At 35.1% G+C, this 10,300-nt stretch overlaps 1 pseudogene; it reads right to left on the reverse strand.

Annotated features, from left to right (window-relative positions):
- Positions 1–9,863: 9,863 nt before the first annotated feature.
- Positions 9,864–10,053, reverse strand: LOC122492574 (annotated as a pseudogene).
- Positions 10,054–10,300: the final 247 nt, after the last annotated feature.

Consider the following 10,300-nt stretch of genomic DNA (forward strand, 5'->3'; position numbering starts at 1 on the left):
CTCTCTTTCTCCCTTTATTTTCCCTTTGCTCATTTGTCTTGTTTCTTAAATTCCACGTATAAGTCAGAAAAGTAATTTTATTTTTCAATTTTTATTAATGTTTTCAATTTAAATTCAAGTTAGTTAACATATATAGTGTAGTCTTAGCTTCAAGAGTAGAACACAGTAATTCATCTCTTATATATGACACCCAGTGCTAATCCAAAAAAGTACCCTCCTTAATGCCCATCACCCATTCAATCCTTCCCCCCCATTCATCTCCCCTCCAGTAACCCTGTTTTTTCTCTGTATTTAAGAGTATCTTATGATTCACCTCCCTCTTTGTTTTTATCTTATTTTTCCTTCCTTTCTCCTATGATTCTCTGTGTGTTTCTCAAATTCCATTACCGATTGAAATTATATGATATCTCTATTTCTCTGACTTATTTCACTTAGCATAATACACTCTAGTTCATCCACGTTATTGCAAATGGCAATATTTCATCATTGTTGATTGCCAAGTAGTATTCCATTGTATCTATATACCACATCTCCTCTATCCATTCATCAGTCAGTGACTATTTGGGCTCTTTCCATAATTTGTCTATTGTTGATAGTGCTATTATAAACATTGGGGTACATGTGCCCCTTTGAATTGGCATTTTTGTATCCTTTGGATGAATACCTAGTAGTGTAATTGCTGGGTTATAGGTTAATTCTATTTTTATTTTATTTTTTTGAGGAACCTTCATACTGTTTTCCAAAGTGGCTGTACCAGTTAGCATTCCCACCAACAATGCAAAAGAGTTCCCCTTTCTACACAGCCTCACCAATATCTGTTGTTTCCTGAGTTGTTAATTTTAACCATTCTGACAGGTATGAGGTGGTATCTCTTTGTGGTTTTGATTTGTATTTCCCTGATGATAAGTGATGTTCAGCATGTTTTCATGTGTCTATTAGCCATCTGGATGTCTTCTTTGGAAAAGTGTCCATTCAGGTCTTCTGCCAATTTCTTCACTGGATTATTTGTTTTCACAATACTGTGGTATCGGCACAAAAAAAGACACATAGACTAATGTAATCAAATACGGAACCCAGAAATGGACCTACAAATATATGGCCAACCAATCTTTGACAAAGCAGGAAAGAGTATCCAATGGAAAAAGACAGTCTCTTTAGCAAATGGTGCTGGGAGAACTGGACAGTTCTGCCATGCAGAAAATGAACCTGGACCACTTAATGGACCACTTACCAGAAAATGAACCTGGTACATGCAGAAAAATGAACCTGGACCACTTTCTTACACCATACACAAAAATAAACTCAAAATGGATGAAAGACCTAAATGTGAGACAGGAAACCATCAAAATCATAGAGGAGAAAACAGGCAACAATCTCTTTGACCCAGACTGCAACAACTTCTTACGTGATATGTCTCCAGAGGCAAGGGAAACAAAAGCAAAAATGAACTATTGGGACTTATCAAGATAAAAAAAAAAAAAACTTCTGCATAGCAAAGGAAACAACAAAACTAAAAGGCAACCATCGGAATGGGAGAAGATATTTGCAAATGACATATCAGATAAAGGGTTAGTATGAAAAAAGTAATTTTAAAAGACAATTCCCACATGATTTCTTATTGTCATTTGTTTGAAAATTGTACTAGAGATAAAAGAAAATATCAAGAAAATATTTTCCCAGATTTCAAAATAAAATGATAAAAATGCTACTCTTACATGTAGTGTTTTGAATAAATCACTCATTCCATCTTGGTATAAATCTGTAATCTTGACACTAGAAAATTATTTTAGAAGCAAATAAAAACTACGGCTTAGCCTTTTTTGAAGTGCTGTATCACAGTTGTGACCCAAAGAAAGAATTGAGGACATTCTAACAGAGGATTCTTTAAGTTCCTCTTCAAAGAATGTGCATTTGCTGATTACCCAAATTTACCTCACAGTAAAAAGTATAATGTTCATTAGAAAAGTCACAGACTGGGGCACCTGGGTGGCTCAGTTGGTTAAGTGTCCGACTTTGGCTCAGGTCATGAGTTTGAGCCCTGCTTTGGGCTCTGTGCTGACAGCTCAGAGCCTGGAGCCCTCTTCAGATTCTGTGTCTTCTCTCTCTCTGCCCCTCCCCCGCTCACACTCTATCTCTCTTTCAAAATAAATAAACATTAAAAAAGTTTTTTTAAATAAGAGAAATAAAAAGAAAATTTCATATTGAAGTTTGAGTATCTCCTCTGCTGTAAGTTTTTAGTTAAAAGCTACCATAAGTTGTGGTTATTCCTTTTTTGAAATTGTTCATTGACTTTCCAAAGCTCAAAACACACATTGCCATTAAATTTCTTAGCTTATATCCTGTATATGACCTTCCTAGACTTCTGATTTCACTGATCATTCCTTCTCTTCTCTCTCAAAAATTGTTCCACAAAAAAACCCAATTTCTTGACAACTGATCTTTGTGATCTCCAGTCATTCATTCATATCTTCCTCTTCCCCCCACTGTCTTTCCAAAGTTCACACTTTATCCCTCCATTGGCCTTTCTCTTTTCCTTCCTGGAGTATGCCCATATTTCAAAACTTACTGAAATCTCTATTACACTCAAGGCTATAGCAATCTTTCCTCCATCAACATTTGTAATACTACCTTGTAGAACACATGAATTAATCATGAAGTCCATTGTATCCTTTTTATACTATTATTGCCTTATAACCTTTAATTCATTCATTGTTTTTTAATATGTATAGGTTATACCATTTGTCTTTAGCTAGCATCTTTCTCTATCTGTCTATCTATCTAAAGAGAGAGATAGATCTATATAGATATAGATATATCTAGACATAGATAGATAGATATAGAATATCTCTATAGATAGATAGATACATAGATGATAGAGATAGTGTATATATATATATATATATATATATATGTAGGTATATACATATGTGTGTGTGTGACTCAAAATATATTGAGCTGGTTTGCTATATTAAAAAAAACTATTACACATTGAACTACTATATTTTGAAAAAAATAGCTGCAACAAGTATTATCTAAAGAATATTTTCTTTACTACATTGTTGAATGCTTATCCTGGAATAAGAAATATAAATGTTTCCTCATGTCAGGAGAAAAAATTTAAATCTGAACATGGAATTATCTATTCAAAAATTCATGTTACATTGGTGGATTACTTAGTTGTTCAGGAGAATTTAGAACTAATAAGGATTTACTTTTGTGATCTCTAGTTTACATGAGCCAAATTACACTAAGGTTGGTTAAGAAGACAAGATAATTTCCAGGGATGTTTCAAAATATTTTAATGAGACTTTTGCTGTTTTAAAAACTACAATCTTGGATATATATTCAGGTTTCTTTCTTATTCTGTTCATAAATTTTGCACTTTTTCACCTATTAAGTTTTTACAAAGTTCAAAAAGTGGCCAAATGTACCTTCTGGCCAAGTACAAAAGCATGATGGGAGGTTCTTGGTGCTCCAATACTCCACAGTCTGAATTTACATGAGTTTCATCCTACCAGTATATCATGAGACAGAGGCTTTTATAATTATTCTACTAGAATTTTGTCACCTTGGGTGCACACTAGCATCACCTGGAGAGCTTATAATAAAATACTAAACCCCAAGAATTATTATACAGCAAATAAATCTAAGTTTTGGTGGGTTGGAGTGTTCAAAAATAAAGATTTTTAAATACTTCAAATGATTCAAGTGTATGGTCAGGGTTAAGATTAATTGACTTGGGGAATGACCATTGGGTAAATATCTTAAAGATTCTTACATATTGGTGTGCGGCCCACCATTTGTACTATTCTTCAGGGCCCACAAACGTTAGGGGGAGGCTTGCCTTTTCTCTCCCGTGGATCTTTACTTCTGATCTGAGCAAAGAATGGGCTTTAATGCTTAGCTATTAAAACATAATTTTAATCCTAGAAACTTTCTTGCTTTTAACAGCAAGGTAAGTTTTCTCTTTGCCTGGAGACTGTTTACTACCTACTAGTAGGAGATTCCAACTTTTTTTTTCCATTTTATGTCATTTGTACTTCTATGGATTGAATTCAATGTTATGTGCTCTCCACGATACACTCTGGTAACTACAATCCACCCAGGTGAAGTTAAATTCTCAGCAGGTCCCAAAGTTTGCTTTCCCTGGGGATGTCTTTACTTAGAAAAAGCAAACAAAGATCTTCCCTTTTCTTCCATCAAGAATGGGTCATTACAGCACGCAAAACTTTTGGTAAGAGTTTGACTTCTCTTTTAGTTTTTCCATTGACAGAGAATATACAGGCAAAGACAACAACAGTACCTGCTCTCCTTCGCTAGTTATCTCTCATTGCAAAAGAATGTACTTTTAATAGAGTTTATACCTTTTCTTTCACATCATTTCATTTAAACTCTTCGCTTGGAAGAGGTTCTTTAAGTTCTTTACTAGTACTCAAAACTAAAATAATGCCATAAAGAAGACTTGATGAGAGAACATTTTGTTAATTTCAATAAAATAAGTATTTTTGTTTCTATCCATCCTATTGTAATTGTAGCCCTCTTTACTTTTCCAGGACTCCATGTCATAAATTATCCCTTTATGACTTCAAGTGCTCCCTTATTATTGACTTTTTTCCTTGGCATGTATAGATTTTTCCTTTCACAGTAATAGAGAAAACAGTAATCTTGTACTCTGTGCTCCACATCCAGCCACCTTTCTGCACTTCTTCTCCCTCTAAACGCCAAGAATAACAAATCTACAATCCGTGCTCATGATTTCCACCTCCTTTTTCTTCCCATTGAATTCTCCATGTGTTGTAACTTGACTTCCATCCCAAAGATTTCTCTAAGTCTGCCTTAATTATCTCCTTAGGAACCCCCTTTGCATCCATCCAAGTTCTTATCTAACTTGGTCCCTTGGGCATTTAACAATATTCTTTTGCAATCAATCCTTTTCTTAGTTCCTTTGACTCTAATCATACTTATTTTCATTCTGTTTTTCTAATCATTTCTGTCCTTACTCCTTTCAGGCACTGCTATCTCTCTCCAAGGCTTGAAAAGTGCCATTCCATAGAATCTGTTTTTACATTTTTCTCTTCTCAATTTTCACACATCCCTAAACAATTCCTTCCATGTTAGTTCCTTGACCTATCATCTGCATCACAATGACTTTAATATTGAATTGACTATAAAAATGTGTTTTTTATAGGATACTCCAATCAAATCATCGAAAGCCAAATTCATCCCCCTCCTGTTGTCATTCACTCAAACATTTGGTCAATAAATAATTATTGAACATCTTCTTTTGTGAGGTATTATTTTAAGTGTGATGAAAAGAACCATGAGCAAAAATGCCAATGTCTAAGTTCTAACACAAATGGAGCAGAAAGAGTACTTGAGTAACTGGGAGAATAGTGTAATAAAGGGAAGATTGTAGGATGTTCACAATTGAAAGGGAACATTTGAAGTGTGATTTTATTGAGGATAAACTTGAAATGTTGAGGCTACAACCAAGCAGAGGAGTCTTGTAGGGAGTTAAATGTCAGTTTGGAGTTCAGGAGAGAGACCTTAGTTGTATACAATAAATAAGAGGGCTCAGGACTTCGATAATAAGATTCATGACATTGAATAAAAGCATCAAGGAGGTCATTGTAGATACAGAATGTCAGAGGTCTATTGGAGTCTTTGGAAAAACCACCATTTGGATATTAGGGAGATGGAAATAGAACAGCAAAAGTCAGTGGAAGGTAAGAGAACCAGGGCAGAATGATTTCCTGGAAGCCGACTTAAAGACACATTTCAAGAAGGAGGGAATAGCACTTACTCTTGGAAATCCAATTAATATTTTGAGGAAGGTAATTCTAAGCATTTCTATTTGTACTGATGTCTGGATCATATCCACATATCCGGTGAAATGTGGAGGTGCTACCCTTGGGGCAAAGGTTAAAGGAAAGGTGGAAGACAAAGCCACCTAAAAATATTTTTAGGCTAACAATCCATGTACATAAAGAACAAAGTAACTTTCAAAGTCAACATGGACCTCATTCAAATGTAGGTTTTTGCTTTTTTAGAAGGAAATATGTAAATCAGGGGGGAAAAAACTAAGAACTTCTAGTAAACTTGGCTTTAAGATCAAATTTAAAAACCCCATTATTTTTAAAAGGGAAATAAATATTACCCCATCATGGCAGAACATTTTAATTGATTCTACATTTACTATCATCAATGTGGAGGGAAGATTTGTATCTATTATTGGAAATTTATTTATTTATTAAATCATTATGCTTTCCGTTAATTCAATATTTGGTGGTTAGGTGAAGCAAGTTCTGATTAGTATAGAGAACACTATTACTCTCTTCCTTAGTAGCTTCACATATTCACCCTCTCCATACTCATGGAAGTTTCCTAAAACCATTTGTTGTGCATGATTGAATTGGAACATTTCTTTCTGCTTTGTCTTTTACTTTCTAAAGAAAGACATGCAGATGAATCTTAGGACTGAAATGACTTTTCTATGAATTATAAGGTGTCCCTGGTAACTGAAGATACAGACTTCTCATCTTCTAGCAGATGATGCCTTTAACTGAGTTATTTTGCAGAAGAAGGATGCTCACAAGATTAAAAAATATAGTTAGAAATTAGTTAGGTTTTGAGTGTCCTTTGGTGATTTAGAGTCAGAGACCTTCTCATGACTTCCTTAACATCCGTAACACTGTTCCTTGATTGTGGGTTTGGCTTCTGGCTTTGTCCAGCAAAGCCGAGGACAGCAGAAAAAGATTACTCAAGACTCTATGTAAGTCAAGAGAACTGAGAGGGAGGCTACAGGAAGTCTCCCTGAGCTGCTCTCAAGCGCCTGCACTTATTAAGCACACGTTTAGGGAAACATTGTGCAATATGTCAGGGGGCTATGTGCTAGTAAGAAAGTATAGAAAGCATGCAGAAAAACAAGTTAAGGCATTCCCAAGACTACAAAAGAGCAGATGAAGAAAGCAGGGTGGAAAACAAGATAAGATATTCCATATGATAACGTGGTCTGAGGAATTCATGAGCACGGGCAGGACCCAACCCCTAGATATACATTGACTAGATAAACGAAGCATGGCCCGTTGTTTTCAGCAAGGCCAGAAAGCAGTGTTCTGCTCTGGAATGCATTCCTTATAATCTCCTAACCCAGGACATGGCTATTTGATTTCCCACGTAAGATGCCTCCCCCCCTCCCCCGCCCAGATCTTCACACATCCTTCCCTTCCCGTAGCCTGTGTTTTAAGGTAGAATAGGAGTGCCAGAACTGAGCTACCTGGCCTACTACAATTTGATAAATTGTACACAATTTATATAATTGTACAATTTGATAAAGACCACAAGGCTTTACCAAAATGAGACTGGAGAAGACATTCTAGAATAGCATGTTCTCTCTTTGTACCTTTTTAGGAGGTGTTGGGTAGAAATATGAATCCTGCTATGATTATTTTGCCTCTTGGTAGGAAGTGAGCCTTAGGACAAGACTCGTAGAAGACAGAGGAGACTAATTAAAAAATCCTGCTTGCTGGGGTACCTGGGTGGCTCAGTAGGTTAATGGAGTGTAATTTAGGATCAGACCAGAGTAGTCAACTTTTGTCTCCACGAGAGTATTGTTTACAACTTGGCCATCCCCTGCCTATTAACTGTTTCCCTATTTCAGCCAAGAAATTTTCACAGCATCCAACAACCCAAATGAACATTCAAATTTCATAATAAGCATAGACTACTTATGCACATGCAAGTTTGTTACAAATGAGGATAAACAATGAATTACCCATGACCACAGGGTTTGAGTGTGATCAATTTTTAAATTTTGTGTGAAAAGCAGTATTTACAAGTTCTTTTTGAATTTGTTTATTTATCAGATTGGTGCTTGGGAAGAAAAAAAAAATAAACATGCCAATAAAATTATTTTTCATCTATTAAATAGGGTGAGGAAATAAATATATAATAAATGAAAAAAATAATATAATAAATGAAATGAATAAATGAAAATATAATAAATAAAATAATAAATGAAAAAAATATATAATAAATGAAAAAAAATCCACTTTCTTGAACAACACATTTAAAACACTTAAACATACAGTTAAAAACATATATATATATGTATAGAGAGAGAGAGAGAGAGAGAGTTTGTTTAATGCTTAATGTTAAAGAAGACGCTCATATTTTTTAAAATTAATTTTTATGTTAAATACCAGATATCTTTTGGATAACTGACATTAATACTTTTTCTTTGCTTTTGTTACACCTATTGTGATTATTTACATGCAATGATTACAGATTAGCATAGCATAAACCCAGATGCAGTGTACCCGTATTTCCTAACTTGGTGAAAATATGAATCACTTAAAAAATGACTCACATATAATTATACATTCTTTGGCAAAATAAATATGTTCTTGGAAATTTCAAGAGGTTTTAAATAGGATTTCCATTATTTAATGAATCAAAATATATTCCATGCCAAAGTGTTAATGATGATAGCATATTGTATCAAATTAGGATGCATCCAGAGTAGTGACAGGCAAACATTTTATGCAAAGAGATAAATAATAAATATCCTAGCTTTGTGATTCATAAGGTCTCTGTTGCAACTAAATGCTATTTCAGCCCTGAGTGCGGTCAGAGACAATAGGTAAATTAATGGGATTATTGTGTTCCATCAAAGCTTTACTTACAAAAAACGGGCTCTAGGTTGGATTTGATCCACAGTCCACTGTTTTGCTGACCTCTGATCTAGATTTTTAAGATATGTAGTTTCCTGATTCCTAATTAGACAAATGTATTCAGTGTTCCTTAAGTAACACATATTTATTTATTATGTACACTAATACTCTACATATATGTGTAAATATGATTTTCTAATATTTTTTGTAAAGTAAAAGTAATATCACAAAGGTTAATCAGAATGATCCTATTATCATCAAAAGTTAAGCTTGCCATTTATTTGGGACTAAACATATAAAGAAAGGAAAAATGGGGCACCTGGGTGGCTCAGTCGGTTAATTGTCTGACTTCAGCTCAGGTCATGAACTTGCGGTTTTGGGGTACGAGCCCTGCGTGGGGCTCTGTGTTGAGAACTCAGAACCTGGAGCCTGCTTCAGATTCTGTGTCTCCCTCTCTCTCCCTGCTCCTCCCCACTCATGCTGTGTCTCTCACTCTCACAAAAATAAATAAACATCACAAAATTAAAACAGAAAAAAGAAAGGAAAAAATATTTTAGTGAATTCATGAAATCCATCTTTATGATACTTCACATTTTTGTCAGAATTCTATTTCTAATAAATTTTCCTGTGACGTTTCATTTGATACTTTTAACAATTCTAGGCTAGCATATATTAGCATAGTAAATGTTAATACAGCAAATGTGAATATATTTTAGGTCTGGTCTTAGAAAGTCTTATCTATTCACATGATCATCATGAAGTTTTAACTTCAGTGTTTAATCAATATTATTATTAATGTCAACTTGTATAAAAATTTCTATAATGGAAATATACTTAGAGCATGCGCACCTTATCTTTTATCTCACATTTGCCATCAAAACTGATCATACTAAAAAAAGCGATCCAGTGTTAGCTGCAATAAGTAAAGAGCTTGGAAAGTGTTGCTTCATTATTACAATAAGAAAAGGCTTAATGGACTGAAAATTAATCACTTTTCTTGGATTTATCAGAGAGTTAAGATAGCAGACCCAAACACGACCTTCTAACATGAAGAGACAGCAAATCTGGGAGTCACAGCCTAGGTCTCCTTATCTGGGGCCTCTGCTGCTCAAGCCATTACCCAGTAGGAACACTTGAATGGGAATTTTTATAAATTGTTGGAGGCTGACTGTATATTAGCATAAGAGTGAGAAACTCCTGTGGGCATGGTCATGGTGGTGGGTTACTTCCAGAAACCTTACCAGGCTCTAATGGTAATGAGTCAGGAAGGATTGCAGGTGGCTCTGGCAAAGAGAGAAGAGAAGAGCCATTAGATTTCAATTAGCAATAATCGCGCTTTGGATAAACCTCATTGGCTACGATATTGCCACTGGGCAAAGCTTTAGGAGCCATTAGAAACCCCAAGACTGTTCTTCCGTAACAAAGGACTACTCTCCATCCTTAAGAATTTCTCCTGAGTCCTATCTAACCTATGGGAATGCACTTCCTTAACTCCAGCCCCCTCTAGTCTTCAGGTTTCACCCCGGGGTGGGGGGAGGGGGACAGGGGGAGAAGCCAATAAACACTCGTGAAAGTCGCAGTTCAAGGATTCAGGCCAAGTGAAATACTGACATAAGACTATAGAATAC

The sequence above is a fragment of the Prionailurus bengalensis genome, chromosome C2, assembly GCF_016509475.1.
Source record: "Prionailurus bengalensis isolate Pbe53 chromosome C2, Fcat_Pben_1.1_paternal_pri, whole genome shotgun sequence".
Classification (NCBI taxonomy): domain Eukaryota; kingdom Metazoa; phylum Chordata; class Mammalia; order Carnivora; family Felidae; genus Prionailurus; species Prionailurus bengalensis.